We start from the raw sequence: 20,535 nt of genomic DNA, 5'->3' as shown, positions 1-20,535 counted from the left end.
TTAATAAAGATTTTGAAGGGTTTTATGTGCTTCTGTTTGTTTTGTTTAATTTTTGTTCTGTGTGTCATGTGTTCTCCTACGTTTTACTCTGTTTTGATTTTGGATCTAAGAAGAGTGTGATAAATAAAATAATGTAACGTTGTGTGGACAGAGGATCTGGGATGTTCTGGGAAAGGAGAAACACGGGGTCAAATATATTGAATGAAAACTTTTGTCAATACAAAGTGAAAGAAAATTAAAAAAACCTGTTATTAGAAATTCAGGAATGCTGTCAGTAAGTTTTATTTTCTACAGATAATCATTAATTAATAATTAAAAGTGCATTTCAGCTTCCAGAGAGTGAACTAGATAAAGCATGATAGATTTAGAACCTGAACACAGGACTGAAATCTAATATTCAGAATCAGTCCCTGCACATTTCTGTTGAGGAGGGCATATGAAGGCGTCCTACTCATTGAGAACTTGTTGGAATTGCTTGACCCCCATAACACATATACAACTAACCAATGAAAATGGCGCAGTGTTGAGAAGGACGTTTTGGGAGGTCAACTACAATGTGCTGCAGTGACTCTCAAGACATAATTTTGGTAATAAGTTGAACATGACATTTTGAGAGCCATTTCCATCTACAAGACTAAAACCCAGCATTTGTTGTATATTCCATCATCGAATTAGTCTCTATTTGATACACTATACTGATCATTATGGGTCTTTGAATTATAAAATCTCAGAACAATCCATAAACTGTCAGAATCAAATTGAAATATCATGTGTTCCATTGAAAGGATTGTTAATACCAGTTTCAATTTTAAGAAACAATACTACAGGAGCGGAGAGTCTGAAATGGATGCATGCAAGACCTGGTGAAATTTTCTTTGAGTATTTGAATTCCATGCAAGTGAGCTTCCTACATGGAGAATGACGTTCTTTCTGTACAGGGAGTCCTTCTACTTGATCAGCAAATGATCTACTCTTGGGTGCTTTTAGTCATTTCATCTGTTATGTGCACAACCAATAATTTATAGAGTGTAAAAATCATTGTTTTCTTCTTAGTATCTTTCTACATTATGACATTGGGAAAGTCTAAATAACAGAAGTGAAAGTGTTAAAATAAAAATATCACCAAGGAAAGACATTTCTGATTCATTACACAGTGAGACACTCAGCCAGACCTTCAATTTTATTATCACAGAAGGGGAAAAAGTTTGAGTTATTCTCTGAGAACCTGTGGAGTTCACTGTGGAAGAGGGAGGCCTAAGCTTCACACACTCTGGATTCCTGTGGTCTGACTCACATTTACCTCCTTCCCCTCTGATTAACAATCATCTGACTGCATTTTGGAATTTTTAACAATAGGAATAGTTTTTTTTCTGTGTATTTCAGTGTTTTTCTATAATCAATGGGCATAAATAATATGCAAAACCTGACATTATAATGCAAAGAATCTGGTTTATATAAACTCCTCATTGTGAATGCTAAGATGTTGTCTTCCTAAAATATGGTCACATTAGATTAAATGCCTTCTTCATTACCTAAATTATTTGAAGCACTTTTTCCATTGTGGAAGTTGTGATGGAGAACAGGTCTCAAGCTGAAGACACGTCTGTCACCATTGCAGACTGGAGAACAGCTAAATCTGCCTCATGTTCTTCATTTCTAGATGAGCTTGAACTGTGGAAACTGTAACATTCAAGGTTACAGTCGATTGGTGTAAAAATATACAGCTTAAAAATCAGTCATGAGTAGAGCTATATAACATAAAAATCTATAAGAATTCTTCTGTGTAGCATTAAGATTTTCTCTTCTCTCTATCTTGACAAACACCCAACATTGATTTCCCTCTTTCTCCCCTCAACAAGAAAATGCAACAATATGCCCAGAATACTTTGTACAGAGGAGGGAATCTTGGATTTTATTTTTCTGAGTCTCTGCTTCTGTCACAGGCATGTTCAATTCTATAACAAACCTGAGTTCCCAGTCTCTGTAAAAGTATTGCCTTGGTAATGACTTACTCTCAACCTCTCCCAATAAAATATACTACTGAATTATATGAAGTTTTCCAAAGACTCATTTGTCAGCTAGGGCATACTGAAAATTTAAAGATGATTATACAGGAGCCAAGAACAAAGGCTTGTCTTTTCTTTAGAAGCAATTAAATACTTTAGTACATATTGAAAATAGTATTATTTTTCACATTTCTCTCTTATATGAAAAAATAACTTAGACTTTTTTTGAATTTGTGGAAATTATAAACCAGAAAATATTGAATATGTGTATTCTTATGATAAACCTATAAGCCACCTGAAGAATTGTGTAACTAAATTAACTGATCAGACACACATATTTTTCTGCCCCAATACCCAGCTGTGACAGAAAATCAAGCATTAGCAAATAAAGACAGAATTTAGTAATAGCAAATAAAGGCAAAAAGTTGATGCCAATCTAAAAGACCTCCACACAAGTTTCTCCTGCAGCCTACATTCAGCTGCTCTGCCCCAGGAGCTATGACCTCTCCTTGACCTTGACCCACCAAGGAACTCTGCCACAAAACCCTAACAGAGGTAACTTATAAAGAACACATTATTATCACTAATATTGGAAATGAAATTAAATAAAACGTCTTACAAAATCTAGTATTAAGTGTTCTATAATGTTTTGAGTGTATGCTAACTGAGCTACATATGTATAAAAATTTGATTGACTGCTCAAAGAAGCTTCTCCTTGATCTATTCCACTCTCACTGTTATGCTCGAATTTGGGAGACTCTGCTCAATCCTACACACTGTATTATGCAGCTAAATGGTTTCCAAGTCTAGAATAAAGTATTTTCACAAAGTCTTGCTCAATCCTCCAATATTTCAGTAGCGCGTTATTGAATCAAATGCAGTCCCTCAGGCATGTGCACAAAGTGCAAAAAGTGCTACACTAAGTCAGCTCCCCAGTTACAGAATCAGGATTTATTAATGTTAATATTTAATGAGAGAATAAACAGATATTATGCATTATAAATAGTGATAATGGTGAATAAATAAGAGTCCAGAAAGCAACTTCCTACTTATTTAGAAAAACCTAGAGTCTACTATCAAAAGAACAATTATGAGATATTTCCTGATGAATAATCATATGAGAAAAATATATATAACAGAATTGTTTACAGGCTTGTCAATGGCCTCCCATAATGCTGTGATGGCATTCAAAAGGTTTGTTTAGGAAGCATAAGCACCAATGTTACTAAGAGAAATCACCTTCCTAAGATCAATTCTCTTTTCTCTTAGCAGGGATGCACACCTCTTCTCTATTTGCTCTGTGTAGATGGAGCTGGATTTTGAACACCGTACTAGGGTTTGCAATCAAGGAAGAGGGTAGGTATCTAGCAGGGGGAAATGCAGCTTGCTTCTTCCTGTCTGCCTGTTAGATGGGTCACCTCTGCTTGTGAGCTCTGTAAAAATCCCTGCTGGGCAGCCAGTTCTTGCATACAGCATTCCTCTTCTTGTGGCAGCATTTCAAGTACCACTTTTTTCCAACATACACTCTCGCTGGTTTGTGGAGCTGGCTGTTATGTCCTTATATGGGGACACTCTTCAAAATGGTCATTCCCTCCTCAGGGTTCTTACTTTTGGCTTTTAGGAATCTAAGAAGGTTTATCCCATCTTCAGATTTGACATTTCCACTGGCTTCCCTTTGTCTTCCTTGTTCTGCCAGACTCCTGCTTTTCTTTAGTAACACACATAATACTCTAGGTGATGTCACTTGAATCCTTTTTTTCTTCCCTCACAAATACTGATTGATTTTAGTTACCTGACTGGATCCTAGTAAATATGTAGAGAAAAGTGTAAAAGGAAATAATGGGAAATTAAATAGAAATTCATGGAAGTATTTGGGCAACGAAATGGAAACAGGTAGCTTAAAGGAATTGATGTAAGATATAAGAAAGATCTGAGGATACGTTAGGACAAAAAGGGAAATGACCACGGAAGGCAAAATATGAGACCTGATGAATAAAGGACAAGAAAGAAATCAGTTATTCTTTAGTGGTTGATGATGTGATAAGTTTGAAAGTAACCATTACACTATGATAATAGAATATTTTTAAAAATATGAAAAAAATAGCCATAAGACAGTCTAGTAACATAAGAATATTTCTCAAAAAAACTAGAAAAATAGGCATAAAAGAAAAATAATGAGAAATTAATATCCACTGCAGAAAGTTTAAATATATGCCAAGATGAAGGCAAAACATTTTAAGGATATTAAATTGTCTATCGCTGGCTTTTAGTCCATTTCATCAGTAGAAAACTTTATAGTTCTGTGCGAATTTCATTAGCAGGAATACTTTGGCTTCAAGTAACAGAGATACAGTTTGATGAGGAGCCATGATAAAATTGAATTTAACTGACATGAACAATAGATATGCTATAAACTTGTAATATTAAAATTAAGAATGAAGAGCTCTTAAGAAAATATCATCCATGGATCGTCATTGGCCACTAATGAGAAGCGTACTATTTTAGTCTATTATTCTTCATAAACGGTATGAATGCTTATTTATAAGTTTCTTGCCTATTGGCTCAATTCATTGTTTCCTTGTGACACTTTGCTTCATTCAGCAGAAACCGTAAGTACAGAAAGCTTCAAGGTTATATGGCACTTTTCCAGACAAAAGAATCCTCTGTTTCAATGCAACCAACCTAACTAATGTAAGCGATGCAGTTCCAGGCTGACTGGTCGAGCAGTTGACCTTCAATAGTTACAACAACATGGTTAGGACTCCTTTGGTGGCCATTGTGAGACAATGGCATTCAAGTGTATGTTTAGGAAATGTACCATCCCAGTAAAGGCATGCATCAATTTAATAATAGTTTATAATTGCTGTGTAACACCAAAGTACTCACTTTTTGGCTATTATGACATAATCTACCTTTGCCAGAAATTCTGCCACAGCACTGCCTGCTTATCTTGAGCCTCATAATCCATAGGCATCCTAGATTCATTTCGTCTCCCTCCATCAATGTCCCAAAGAGTTCCATAATGTTATTATCGTAGGTTAAGGCCTAGATTTTCTTTATCTGTCTAAATGAAGTGTGGATGAAGCATGTGCTTCTAATTATTTAATTACAACTATGAGGTACAGAAATTCTTTATTCAAAATGCAATAGATCATACACAGTGATACATATTCAAGATCACTGATGCAAGAGAAGAAATCTAAGAGTGAATGTATATTACTCAGGTAATAGAGTAAAAGAATTTAAGAAACAAAGACACACGAATATATGTATATATTAGTTAGGTTGCTTGCATTGAATCTAATGTTTCATTCGTTGGAAAAGTGCCGTATTACCCCTAAGGTTCCTATATCGATGTTTTCTGCTAGATGAACAAAAATGACACAAGAAAAGAGTGAATTGAGGTAATACGCAAGAAATACATACATACATATATAAACACATATACATACACACACAAACACAGACACACACACACACACACACACACAGAGAGAGAGAGAGAGAGAGAGAGAGAGAGAGAGAGAGAGAGAGAGAGAGAGAGAGATGCAGAAAATGGCTTACAAGTTGTGGTCCATTTCCCAACAATGGCTGTCTAACAGTGGAAGGTCTAAGGATCCAGTAGTTGTTTAGTCCATGCAGCTAATTATCTAAACTGATCCAGGATAGAGCAGAATCTTGAAAAAAGTAAGCTTTGTTACCAGTGAAGGAATAGATTCTCTAAAAGAGCAAATAGGCCAAGGAAGCAAGTTTACTTCTTCCTTGTTTTATGTAGGTGTGGCCTGATGAATTGTCCATCTCCCCCACCTCAGAAGGTTTGAATTAGAGGTGTGTCTTCCCATCTCAGAGATCCAGATGGGAAGTTGGTCTTCCCATTTCAAATGATTTCTGACAGGTGTTCCTAGCCATTTGGGTTTTACTTCTTTCCAGATAAAGTCAAGTTGTCAACTAAGAACAACCAAGACAGAGAGTAAATGATAGACAAATTCAAGGAATTTATGAAATCTAATCAGGCTTTGTCTTGGGTAGGGTTTCAATTATTGTCATGGAAGGAAACATGACAGCATGTGGGCAGAGGAGCTGAGAGTTCATCTCGATCCACAGGCAGCAGAAGGTGACCCTGAGCTACACTGGGCATATAAGACCTTAAAACCTGCCTTCCATAGAGACATACTTCCTTCAACAAAGACACACCTACTTCAGTAAGTCCACACCTCCTAGTAGTGCTATTTCCTATAGCCAACCATTCCATCCCATAAGACTCTGGGGGGCATTTCTATTCAAACCACCATAGCTGTATTCTAATAGAGTTCCGTGACTATTCTGCAAGTCCTGAGACTCATTACCCACCTCTTCAAAGGTAATACTCTAGGCTCTGGCAATTACAGTTACCTCCTTCCTTCAGGCAAACAGTAATTACCCATTACATAATTATTAGTTTTCTTGTCGTTAGTATTTGGGGGTCTAAGATGTTTGAGTTCATCTTCAGATGAAGTTGCAATAATTGATATGAAACAATGTTCTTAAAAACGTGGGTTGTGTTGGTTCAATTAGTTTTACTCTATTTATTGGTCAGATGAAACGTGTAAGGCTTTCTGAGGGAATTTCTTCTCCTTGTTCACCTCCTCTACAAGAATGACTGAGGGACAGTTAATGTACTTATACCTTTGAAGTAGAGTTGATGGGAAGGCTTTGCCAGGCCCACAAAAATGTCGAGAAGCCTCTTTCTGCTATCAGATCCTTTTGCTCTGGTTCTGTCTGATATTCTAGCCAAGGTTATATAACAAAGCCTCAGTTTTTCTTGTCTGCCAAGATTTCTGCAGTAATATTTTAAATTTAGAATCTTTTTGCCATCTAGAAATGTCCAAAAACTTAAAGACATCTATTGCTAGTCCCTGCGTTCTGCAGCTCTTTCTTCAATCCTCTTATGATATAGCAAAAAGTACTCTTAAAAATTCCTTAGAAATCTACCTACCCTAGTTTGTCTTTTAAAGTGTTTCTTCGGCGTGAATATTGTGATTTGAATGAGAATGGCCCTCATAGCCTCATGTATTTGCATGTATAGACTGCAAATACTGTTTAGGAAGGATTAAGACAATAATTCTCAACCATCCTAATGGTAGTTCTTCACGTTGTAGTGACAACCAAATAAAATTATTTTTGTTACTACTTAAAAACTACTAATTTTGCTACTGTTATGAATCCCAATCTAAATATCTGTGTTTTCTAATAGGTCTTAGGCATCCCCTTTATAAGGGCTATTTAATCCTCTGATTGAAGACTGCAGAGGCAGACTAGGTTGGAGCAACTGTAGCTTTGATGGAGAATGTATGTCAGTGAAAGAAGACTTTGAGGTTCTAAAAGCCCAGGGCAAACCCATTCATTCAGCATTCAATGTTTTAATGAATGTTGGATTTTTGCCAGCATGTATACGTAGAGCACATGAACTCCTGGTGCCTTCAGAGGCACAACATTTAAAACTTCAATTTCTGCTTCAAGGCACAGCCTGGCTTACTTGGATCACATGTGTAGCATCTTTTATTGATGACCCTGAAGGAACTCTTTCCCTATAGGGCCTATCATCCTTCAAGAAGGAGAGAATCCTTTCATCTTAGACTTAGATGAATTCAGATCCTGGAAACATGGAACTTCTGTTGGGTGAGTTTTCCCCACAAGACCTTTCAGCATCCCACTTGATAAGTACAGGACGTTTCTCTGCAGGGCAACTGGCCTCTTTATTAGTTACAACTTTTTCTATAGCACAAACCACTATACTTTCCTGCCTACAATTTTTTTTTTCATTAAAACAAATCAGTCCATCAATGTATAGCTTAATCCTCTTCAAGTCTTTAGGACACAGATATAATGTATCCAGATTCTGGGACAGCACATCGGTAGAATAGCTCGCATTCAAATCCCTAATAATTTTGATTTATTTAAAACCTCGTAGGCTGGTCCTCCAATGTCTGCATTTCTCTAAGCGTTACTGTCTTCCAAGCTTACATTATAATGGGTTAATAAACTCTGCTTCCAGCCTTATATCTTTTGTAGTCCAGCATATCAAATACTTCCCCATTCATAGAACGTATTTGCTTCAGTTTCTCAAAAGCCGTATGTTAAAGTTTAAGGTAATATAAATATTACCTTACTACCACTACGTACGATTTCTGTCTTAATTTTCTTTCTTGTTGCTTTGATAAACTACCTCAAAGGAATATCTTTAAGAGAGGAAGGTTTATTTGGTTTACAACACCAGGTTTCAGTACATCACTGCAAGAAAGTCAAGGCAGGTAAGTAAAGCAGCATCTTAGAGCCATGGTCAAGGGCAGAGAAAGAATGGATCATGCCTGGATTTTACTCTCTATACAGTCCAAGTCACACCCAGGGAATGGTACAATTCAGCTTCAGGCTTGAACTTCCAATATCAAGTCATGTAATCGAGGTAATCCCCAGAGACATACTCCTAGTCTAGCTACATGAAAATTTTTCATTCATTTTCATTCATGAAAAAGTACATTCAGAGCTGACAATTAAAACTCAACACTGCATAACCCAGCAAATATCATCTGTCTGACACCTAAAACAGAGATTGTTTCTTTGTTCAGTTCGTGGTTCCTTTTCTGGAACTATTACAAGTCACTGCATATACTCCACTATAATTATCATATACTAAATGTCAGGTGCATTTTAAAATAGGAACATAGGATATTTGTAAAATACATGATTTCTGAAAAGGGTTTCTTGAGGTTTCTCAAAGGGGTTGGTTATATTCCTGTAACCCAATACTTGGAAGGCAGAATCAGGAGCATCCTGGGTTTAAGACCAGCCTGGAGTACATAGTAGAGTTTCATGTGAACATGGGCAACAGGAAAACTCCTGCTCTCTTACCTCACTGCAAGAAAAGAGGGATGGCTGCACGTATAAATTTCAGTGCGAGGTCGTTCTAAAGAAAAGGATTTAAAAAAAAAAAAGTAGTGGCTGTAATATTACACGTATCCTCAGGACAACATAGATAATGGAAACATGAATGACATCTGCTTTGATGTATACATGAAAGCTGACCTGAGAGTAATGTTCAAACACTGCTTGCCACGTTAGCATGAGGACTTATGCCTGATATCAAATACCAGTGTAAGAAATGCCAGGCAAGGTGTCAAGCTTTTATGATCCCAGTGTTGGGCATGTTGACGAAAAAAAAAAAAAGCATTCTCAGGATTGATTGGCCAGCCTAGCCCAGGTGATCGCCAAAACCAGACCTATCTCAAACTGAAGTGGGTACCTCTGGAATAGGATTGACAAGCCAGGTCATATTCAAGATTCCATGTGCATTACACACTTACATGCAAAAGCACACATAAACATATTCTTTACATTAAATACAGGCTGTGTAAACTATTAATGTTTTGGGGTATCCCTTTAAAAAATTAGCCAGAAATAGTTTTATTTAGAGCTTAATAACTTCGGGGTAGGGATAATATTTCACACATAATTAGATGACCGTATTTTATTTATGATTAATTAAAATTGATTTTAAGCTAAGTCTTAAAATGTATCGAAGAATATTTAATCATAAACTTCGTAAATATATTCACCAACAACTTGAAGCAAATGTATTTAAAGGAATTTCATGTGGTAATTTGTATTGTTCGCATATTTATTAAAATATTTTTCTCATTCAATTGACAGTAAAGTACTTGATTCATTTCCATAAAGCATCTAATTATTGCTTCAAAGCATCTTGGAGGTGTAAGGTATCAGTAGGCATTACCAAGAGCATATATACACAAACATAAATACAGTCTGTAGAGGCCTAAAACCAAGTCTGTCATATTTTACCTAATAGTTACAAGGCTGTGCTGCCTTTGCAAAACTTCTTTATTCCTAGATTTTACATTCTTATCTGAACAATGGGAATGTAATCAACTGCCTTATGTACTGTCATGAAAATAAAACTCCTGAACAAATCCCTTGGCGACATGGCTCACAAAATGAGTTCATAATATCCAGCCACATAATTATGACAGATTAATGATTTGAAAACCATGGGCTTCCTTGCCACCATAGCATATGACTGTAAATTTAACACTTCAGAATAACACATTTACTGCTTTTCTTTTTTATAGTCATGCCTTTCAGAAGCCCAACCCTGGTTTTATCAGCCTGTCAAGACAGTTTCTTTCTGGATTTGAAGAAGAGCGTCTATTTCTGAAGTTGTCTAAGTTGCTAGCCGTACGCAGAACTTGCCGCAGGAGGCCTGACGTCTCTGTCTCTTGGTAAGATGGCAACCCACACTGGATTTCAGCTTCCAGGAGCTGCCCACACCGCTTGGAAGATGGCCCTCTCCTCTATCTTCAGAGGCAGCCACATCAGTTTGAGCGTCTCTCACATTTCCGAGTCCTTCCTTCATGTTTTTTTTTTTATTCCATACGCTTGCATCCTCTCCTCTCTCTTCATTTTCTCTCAGAAGGTCCATCCACATCATGCATAATATTTAATTTATGTCGGGGTCTCATTCTTTCATGTTAGTTATACTTTTTATGCATCATCGTTCTCTGGGTCCCAGAAGTCCGGTACCTCTATTTTTAGGAAGCATTATTCTTCTTTCCACAGCTCTCTAAGAGCCTGTTTTGCTTAAGAGTTTGACTTGGACTTTAATTTTAAACGTTGTCCAACTTTTGCTCCCTGCAAACCTGTTTTATTTGCATTAAACTCAAGTGGATGGAATCAGATGTGGGAACCATTACAGTAAGACAGATCGTAAGACAGTATGCAATGTGAAAGAGGGGATCTACAGCCACAGTGCACAGCCACACACAGATACAACAGAGGTTCCCATCCTGAAATTTCTAGTCAGGTCTCATTTCAGTCGCCTCACAAATTGGATTTGGGATCTACTTAGGAAGGTTCTCTTGGGATCTTGGAGCTATGATTTAGGCAGATTTCACAGGTCTTTTGCTCTCATGCTTACTTTCCTCTTTTGTCTCCCATTTTAGATTTTAAGGCCTTTTTGTTTTCATACACATATAAAAGTACTTATAGAAAGTATAATTTTACTTGCTAATTTTTTTACTCATTTTTCCTAATTTATCTTCAGTTAAAAAACTCCTTGATTTTTTAATGTTTGGGTTTATAGTAATCTCGATTTATTTATCCACGGTTTCATAGCGTTTGTTCTCTTTTATCTGTTCCGCAAACTCATCCCATCTGTAACGTTAATGGAAAATATGTCTCTTGCACACTTGTGATAAAACTGTGCCTGTCGCAGCTGTCTCCTACCACAGGGGAACAATTTCTTCTTAGATTCCCCACAGCAGAGGAGAGAACTAGAAGATTGCCTGGGTGCTGTCAGAAACAAAACAAAACAAATCCCAAGCTGAGTCATACGGAAGCAATGTTCCCAAGTTACAGGAAGTCTTTATGCCGGATCTGTGTTCCCACAGGCCAACTGTAGCTACCTGGGCACAGAGGTATAATAGCCCTTGGGTTTTTCTCTAATTTTTTTTATTCAGCAGTCCTCTGGCTTACAAGCATAATTCTAGCACAGTATTATCTGGAACATTATATAGTAGTTTTCAGAAGTTAATGATTGAGTGGATAAATCCAAGAAGAGGGGACATTTTACAGGTTTTTAAAACACACACACACACACATACACACACACACACACACACACACACACACACATACACATATACAGATATGTCTTAGTCATACACTAAACTTGTTTAACTTCCAAAGATGCCAGGATAATTCATCTACATTACAAGGTCCAGTTAATTAAAATTTTAATTTGATATTTCTTTATTTTAGTTATCATTCGTATGTGATAAAGTCAGCATTTGTTTATTCTCCTTCTTCTTTGACAAAGTTGTTTTGTTTTTTCATTTTTTTCTTTTCTTTTTTTTTTTTTTCGGAGCTGGGGACTGAACCCAGGGCCTTGCATTTGCTAGGCAAGTGCTCTACCACTGAGCTAAATCCCCAACCCCAGTTGTTTTGTTTTTTATCAGCCATATGTAGATGATTTTTGTAGATGATACCTTCCTAAACAGAAACAGGTTAAAGATTAAAGCCAACTACTATTAGAAGCAACACGTATATTGAATAGGTGCAGGACACTGAGTCATCTCAGCCACACACACCCCTCCACACACACACAAGGAACAATACTTTATATCCGCTAGCAAACTAGCAGAAATAAAAATGAAGCAGAATTTTTTACAATAATTATGAAAAATTAACCTAGCTATTACAAAATATTTGCAACTATCTAGGAATAAAATTAGTTGAAGTTCCATACATTGAAAATTATAAAAGCTGATGAAAAATTCAGAAAGTATAAAAGAGAAGACAACATCCTGTGTTTTGAAAGATCAGATACTAGTATGATGTCTTCTTGTAAGGAAACATATTGTCTTAGGGTTTTACTGTTATGAACAGACACCATGACCAATGCATCTCTTATAAAAAGAACATTAAATTGGATCTGTCTTACAGGTTCAGAGGTTCAATTCATTATCATCTAGGTGGGAACGCTGCAGCATCTAGGCAGGTATGGTCCAGGCGGAGCTGAGAGTTCTACATCTTCATCTGAAGATTACTAGCAGAATACTGGCATCCAGGTGGCTAGGAAGAGGGTCTTAAAATCCACACCCAGAGTGACACACCTACTCCAAAAAGGACATAGCTACTACAATAGGGCCACACCTTCTAGTAGTGCCACTCCCTGGGCCAAGCATATACAAACCATCATATACATCATAAGCCACCAAAAGAGGCAAATCAAAATTACTTTGAGATTACATCTTAGAATGGCTACTATTAATACAACTAGTAAAACCTTGTGCAAGCAAAGACGAGGAGTAAGAAGGACACTCATCCACTGCTGTTGGGAGTGCAAACTCATACAGCCAACATGGAAATCAGTGTTATTCAAGAATATGAGAATTGATCTACCCCAAGATCCACTTTTCATAGTTACATTGCTTTATTAAAACACCATGAACAGAGAAACTTGCAGAGGGAAAGGTTTATTTGGTTTTTCCTTCTATAGCACTGTTCATCATTGAAGGAATTCAATGCAGGAACTCAGAGTAGGAACCTGGAAACAGGAGCTGATGCAGAAGCCACGGAAGGGTGCTGCTTACTGGCTTGCTATTCATCACTTACTCAGCCTGCTTTATTATAGAACCAACCCAAAAGTAACACAGCCCACTGTGGGCTGAGCCATCCTGTGTCAATCGCTAAATAGGAAATTGCCCCGCAGCTGTATCTTATGTAGGTGTTTTGTAAATTGAGGTTCATTCCTTTCAGATAACTTTACCTGTACCAAAGGTATAGTTTAACATAAAACTAGCCAGGACACCACTCTCGGACATATAGCCAAAAGATGCTACATCCTACCACAGTTCACCATGTTTTTGATGCTTTTTTTAATAATAGTCAGAAATCTAAAACAACTTGGATATATATCAACAGAAAACTGAATAAAGAAAATGCTCCATAAAAATGAAATTATGAAATTTGTGGGGAGATGGATAGAACTAGAAAAAACAAAACAAAACAAAACAAAAAAAACCAGAAACAATAATAATCCGATATTTGGCTTCACAGAGAAAAAGAAATATGCTATGTATTTGCTTATATATGGATATTAGTTGTCAATGGCAACCAAGATACAATCCACAGAACCTCAGATCATAGGGACAGAGTAAGGGATTTAGGGCACATTAAGAAAAATAAAGTAAAAATGGTTATGGATGGATAGGGGAGTGTAACACCACAATCAAGTGGGGCAGAAAAGGGAAGAAGGGAATGAAGGAATGCACATGGGAAGAGATGAGAAGTGAAGGGGCATTTGAGGGGTAGTATGGACTCCTAATCAAGTAGGAGCTCCCTAAAATATATACATATATGAAGGCGATCTAATTGAAATCTCCAAACAATGAGGAAGATGGAGTCCCAAAGGCAATCTGTTGTCACCAAATATAGCTTCCATTACTGGGATTGGGTTTATTCTAATGAAGTTGTTGGCCAAAGAAGTCTCATGTGAACCAGCAGAGTCTGTGGCCCAGAATATAGGTTTCTTTTCACAAACTCACATCAAGACCCCATTGCTGAAGGGAACACCTATACAAGTGATTGAACATGGTGAAGTCAAAGTAGTGTTGTCATAGAATCTTCACACCTATGCCCTGGCATTTTTCGGCATGAGAAAGTACTCTTAATGCTGACATGGTATTATGAGTGCTCCACAATACTGCCTTGCCTTCAAGATTTGTTTATTGGTGTTACAAAGCTTGTGGAAATAACCGACCAATAACTGGTCTAACTTAAGGCCTACTCTAAAAGATAAAACTTGTGCCTGACATTGATTAGGTGATCTAGAACCTGAGACTAGGAGGCCCAGGGACTAGAGTAAAACCAAATAATAGAGTTTATTAAAAAAATGTATTGACCAGGTGGTACTGGTTCACAATTTTCATCCCAGTAATTGGAAGGATGAGGCAAACAGATCTCTGAGTTCTAGGTCAGCCTGGACATCAAGGGCTACACAGGAAAACCTTATCTCTTAAAGCATTAATTTATTTACTAATTTTTATATATCTAAAACATTTGTGATTTTATTTAGTTTTTTATTTATTTTTATTGGATATTACATGTATTTACATTTCAAATGTTATCCCCTTTCCCCCCTTTCCCATATTTCCTCCCCCTTCTTCTATGAAGATGCTCTCCCTTTTAGATCCATTTGGACTTGAGCTTTGTACAGGGTGATAAGAATGGATCCATTTGCATTCTTCTACTTGTTGACCTCCAGTTGAACCAGCACCATTTGCTGAAAATGCTATCATTTTTCTATTGGATGGTTTTAGCTCCTTTGTCAAAGATCAAGTGACCATACGTGTGTGGGTTCATTTCTGGGTCTTCAATCCTATTCAGTTGATCTACCTGCCGGTCTCTGTAACAATACCATACAGTTTTTTCATGATTGTTTTATAATACCTTGAGGTGAGGGATGGTGATTCCCGGGAAGTTCTTTTATCATTGAGAACAGTTTTTGCTATCCTGGGTTTTTTGTTAGTCTAAATGAATTTGCAAATTGCTTTTTCTAAATCTATGAATAATTAAGTTTAATTTTGATGGGGATTGCATTGAATCTGTGGATTGTTTTTGGAAATATTGCCAGTTATACTATATTATTCCTGCCAATCCATGAGCATAGGAGGTCTTTCCATTTTCTGAGATCTTCTTCAATTTCTTTCTTCAGAGACTTGAAGTTCTTTTCATACAAATCTTTCACTTGCTTGGTTAGAGTCATACCAAGGTATTTTACATTTTTTGTGACTATTGTGAACAGTGTTGTTTCCATAATTTCCTTCTCGGCTTGTTTATCAGGAAGGTTACTAAATTGTTTTCGTTGAATTTGTATCCAGCCACTTTGCTGAAGTTGTTTATCAGGTTTAGGAGTTTTCTAGTGGAACTTTTGAGGTCACTTATTTATACCACCATATCATCTGCAAATGGTGTGATATTTTCACTTCTTCACTTCCAATTTGTATCCCTTTGACCTCTTATTGTTGTCTGATTGCTCTGCCTAAGACTTCAAATACTACATTTAATACGTAGGGAGAGAGTCAGCAGCTTTGTCTAGTCCTTCATTTTAATGAGAATGTTTTGAGTTTCTCTCCATATAGTTTGATACTAGCTACTGGTTTGCTGCATATTGCCTTTACTATGTTTAGGTATGGGTCTTGAATTCTTAATCTTTCCAATACTTTTATCATGAAGGGGTGTTGAATTTTGTCAAATGCTTTCTCAGCATCTAATGAGATGATCATGTGATTTTTTTATTGTTCTTGAGTTTGTTTAAATATTGGATTACTTTGATTGATTTCCATATATTGAACCAACCCTGTATCCCTGGGATGAGGCCTACTTGAATGTTGAACAATCATTTTGATGTGTCCTTGAATTAGATTTGAAAGAACATTACTGAGAATTTTTGCATCGATATTCATGAGGTAAATCCATCTGAAGTTCTCTGAATTTTTGTAGGGTCTTTTTGTGGTTTAGGTATAAGCTTAAATGTGGCTTCAAGGAACAAATTGGGTAATGCTCCTTCTGTATATTTTGTGGAATAGTTTGAAGAGTATTTTTATTAGGTCTTCTCTGAAAGTCTGATAGAAGAAAATATGGAAAGCTTAATGAATTTGTGTGTCATCCTTGCACAGGGGTTATGCTAATCTTCTCTGTATTGTTCCAATATTAGTATATGTGCTGCCTAAACAAGCGCAAATTTATTAATTTATTAATAAAAACACGGTTCTAAAAATACTAAAATCAGAAAGTATCTCCATAGGGATTTTCAAGCTAGCAAGAGCCACATAGTGAGGCTCTCTGTCAAGCAAACAATAATAAAACCAGTATAAAATAGAAGAATGAGCATTTACATCATAGTAGTCTATGCAAAATAAGGAAAATGGATTCTTGCTTTCTACCATCTCTGAAAACCAGCTCAAAATAGATTACCAACTGTAAGATCTATAACAATGAACCTAATGAAATGAAAGATAGAGAAAATGTTTCAGGATGATGAGGCAAGCTGATCTATATGAAAATGTGAAAAATACTCAAATGGGACACAGTAAATTAAAACATTTTAACAGTGGACTATTAGCCATAAAGTTCTGAATACCCATGCTACACTCCACAGACTCAAAGAGGTTAAACAAGAAGGAGGGTCCAAGAGAGGATGCTTGAATTTCACTAGGAAAGGGAAACAAAATAATCATGGGAGGCAGATGGAGGGAGAAACCTAAGTGGGAGAGGGGAGGGGAAGGATAATGGGGACAGTGAGGAGTGGGGAGAGACATAGAGAGAGGCCCAGAGAGCCAGGAGAATTAATGGAAATCTGCAGCTGCTGGAGTTAAGGAGATGGGGGAATCTCTAGGAAGTCCCAGGAGGCTCCCAGGAGCCAATGCAGATGTTGAGATAACAGTTGGGATATGAAACCTGAAGTGGCCACCTCCTGTAGCCAGGCAGGACCTCCAGTGAGGGGATAAGGACACTAACCTACCCAAAAAAACTTTTGACCCAAGATGTGTCCTGTCTGCAAGAAATTGAGGGACAAACATGGAGCAGAGACTGAAAAAACGGCCAAGAACAAGCCCAACTTGAGACTCCTCCCAGGGGCAAGCACCAATCCCTAACACTATTAATGTCACTCCCTTATGCTTATAGGAAGGGCCTAGCATAACTGTCCTCTGAGAAACTCTGTGTAGCAGCTGATGGAAATAGATGCAGATCCCCACAGCCAAACAGGCACCCTTGGGAAGAGCAGGGGAAAGGATTGAAGGCATGGAAGGGGTTAGAAACCACAGCAAATACCAACAGAGTCCACTAACCTAGACCCATGGGAGCTCTCACAGACTGAGTCACCAACCAAAGAATGTTTGCGTTCTGGACTGAAGCCGTTGGCCTATATATAACGATCGGCATCTGGGTCTCCACAGCAGCCTTGTCTGGTTTCAGTAGGACAGGAAGTCCCTAAACTGCAGAAACTTGATGCACCAGGATGGAGGGTACCCAAGCCGGCCCTATCTTCTCAGAGAAGAAAGGAAGGGGCAAGGAGGAAAGGACTCTGTGAGGGTATACTGGGAGGCAGAGCAGCGTTTGGATGCAAATCAATCAATCAATCAATCAATCAATCAATCAGTCAATCAGTCAATCTCAGCCAGTCAATCAATCAATCAACACGTGAAGAGAAAACTTAAATCATGGGGCAAAATACTTGTAAACTTTGCATCTGGCGAGTGTTAGCTACGTAAAATGTGCAAGTAGCTCTGAAAAGTCAAGAGCAGAAAAAGATTCTGATTAAACACTGAGTAGTGCAGTGGTAGAGCGCTTACCTAGGAAGCGCAAGACCCTGGATTCGGTCCCCAGCTTCGAAAAAAAAAAAAGAAAAAAAAAAAAAAAAACACTGAGTAGTGGACCTAGACAGATAAGTTCAAATGCACAGTGAACCAGCATGTATATAAAAATAGCAAATTAATCCAAGGTAAAACTTCTGAGCACATTTCCCCATACGTACTTGCTTTAAAGTCAATCCATGCATATAATTTTTAATTGCTCCATTTAAAATATTTTCTTGAGCCTGAAAAAGAAAGCTTTTTTACTTTTGTTTCCTTATGGAGCATGTATTCTAACTCCTGCTATTTGCGTGCGTGTTTGCTTTATTTCTGGAGGATTAGGCACAGTATCTCAGAGGACCAGCTGATGGGCTGAGGGAACACAGTACACAAGGTAGTAACATACACTGTTGTGTATTCTAGGATTGTCCGAAAGCAAGAGGCCTAGTTATCTAGGGAGAGGTACTGAGGAAGAGGTACAGAAGGCATCCTGGGTGAACTGTGTTTTTACAAGATGATTTCCTTTTCCATTTCCTGCCTACATGGAAACTGAATCTATTTCTTGGTATTTACATATCTTTCTAGATAGAAAATGAGAAATATTCCGAATGCTTAAATGTATTAGCTCATACTTGATGATAGATTTAACCACTTCTGCACATAGCCCAGTGAATGACCTGATTACAGAAACACTGTGCCTAGAGCACTGAACTCTATGATATATTAATGAGCATTAACTTTTCAGTGAGTTGCCATAGGTATGCTATGGAACATTTTAGAGAAACTGGTTAAGTTATAGAAATTGCTACCTGCACTTTTGGCTGATTTTAGATGTATTCTTTTGCATTTTTCCTCATATATGTCAGAGAACATTATTTACGTCCAGCTTTTAGGCAGAATGATTTAAATGAGATCCTGTCTTGTATAGTCATAACTCCTCCTCTTCAGAGCCTATCTAACCAAAGTAAGCAAAGGGCATTCATGGAGGCACCACACCATGTGATCATATTTCTATTTAAAGTAACAGTAGCTACATACCTAAGCCTGGAATCCATTATTCAAAATCTCTGGAGAAAAACAAGACTCAAAGCAGATTAAATGGACTTAATGTGTGAAAAATGTATTATGAAGGCTATTACAGTTTATAGCAGTTTCTTCTCGATTTCAGAATTTCTGTATTTATCAATTTTGTCTATTGTCTTCAATGTTCTTTATTGTGAGTCCATTAAAATATATTTTAAATTTTGTGCATTTTATTCATTTACATTGGGAATGGTTTAATTTCTTCAGTGTTTAGATTTTCCTAGATTGCATGCAAATCTTCCGACATTATCTCAATTTTACTGTGCAGAATTTAAGTTCTGTAGGAATATGCTATTGGAACGTTTCCTGTTAGCACAATTATCTTTAGCAAAGTCAATAGCCATGAGCACATACGGCTTTTTGTTACAACTTAGATTCAGTACAAGGTGAGAAGATCATTATAAAATAATGGCTTAACTGGGAATCCAGCCTATACACATATACAAACCATATACGAACCCAGACAATATTGCTGATGCCAAGAAGTGCATGCTGACGGGAGCCTGATATAGATGTCTCCTGAGAGGCTGTGCCAGAGCATGACAAATGCAGAGGTGAATACTAGCAGCAAACCATTGAACTGAAAATGGGGTCCCCATCGGAGGAGTTAGAGAAAGGATTGAAGGAGCTGAAAGGGGCTTGCAACCCCATAAGAACAACAATACCAACCAACCAGAGCTCCTGGGTCCTAAACCACTACCCAGAGTACACAAGGACAGGCCCATGGCTGCATATGTAGCAGAGAATGACCTTGTTGGACACCAATGGGAGGAGAAGCCCTTGGTCCTGCCAAGGCTGGACCAGCAGTGTAGGGGAATGTCAGGGCGGAGGGGGGAGGGGTGGGTGATTGGTGGGGAGCACCCTCATAGAAGAAGGGGAATGGGAATGGGATAAGGGTGTTATAGACAGGAAACTGGGAAAGAGGATAACAATTGAAATCTAAATAAATAAAAAATGCATTAAAAAACAACATTTTGAAGAAATTACCTAACTTGGGATCGGCGAGGGTAGAGTTGGTTTACTGAGTCCATCCTCTGTTTCTGTTTCAGTAAAACAGCTATTCTAATTAGAGTAACAGACTTTTATATCAAGAAAACAACATCACTTTATTCAGTCACAGTTTTTATTGTCAGGCAGAGTAAACTTAGTAATAAATCTTTTTATTTGTTTGCAAAAAGCCCCAAGAAAATTAAGCACAAAGCCAGTTCTGAAAATTGAAAGGTGTTAGGAGAAACTCTACTAGCTTAGAATGAGGCAGTGCCTCTGGGCTGACTTTATAAGTAAGAAACCATCTAAGTCTGTGTAGTTTGCAGGACCACAAATGTTTGTGTGATATGAGTACACTGAATGGAAATGGTAACCTATCATTTATATTCTTTTCTTTAAAACAAAGTATTCCCCACTACATTTGGTCAGTAAAGACTTTTCACCTACTCACCCTCCACACTCCACTACATTTTAATAGTTTTCCGAAGCAAACTCCAGTGTGATAATGAGTTTGTTTGTGCCTCACAGTTCAATAGCTATAGAATCCAAAG

The 20,535-nt window shown here is 37.4% G+C and overlaps 1 long non-coding RNA gene and 1 other non-coding gene across 3 annotated transcripts in view; both read right to left on the bottom strand.

Moving 5' to 3' along the window:
* LOC108352972 (uncharacterized) overlaps positions 1-20,535 on the bottom strand; it is a 40,906-nt gene that overhangs the window by 7,061 nt on the left and 13,310 nt on the right. The window contains exon 3 of one of the 2 annotated variants that reach the window (XR_015638556.1): positions 1,533-1,680. The exons of the other annotated variant lie outside the window; for it this stretch is intronic. This is a non-coding gene — a long non-coding RNA (uncharacterized LOC108352972). The remainder of the gene's footprint in view (positions 1-1,532; positions 1,681-20,535) is intronic. 2 annotated transcript variants of the gene reach the window in all.
* Positions 16,193-16,299, bottom strand: LOC120097305 (U6 spliceosomal RNA). The gene has a single exon (XR_015639230.1). It is a non-coding gene; the product is annotated as a U6 spliceosomal RNA (small nuclear RNA).

The sequence above is a fragment of the Rattus norvegicus genome, chromosome 15 (assembly GCF_021556685.1).
Source record: "Rattus norvegicus strain SHRSP/BbbUtx chromosome 15, alternate assembly SHRSP_T2T, whole genome shotgun sequence".
In the NCBI taxonomy this organism is placed as follows: Eukaryota; Metazoa; Chordata; class Mammalia; order Rodentia; family Muridae; genus Rattus; species Rattus norvegicus.
The sequence above is the reverse complement of the archived record's forward strand: the minus strand, read 5'-3'. Positions and strand labels throughout refer to the sequence as shown.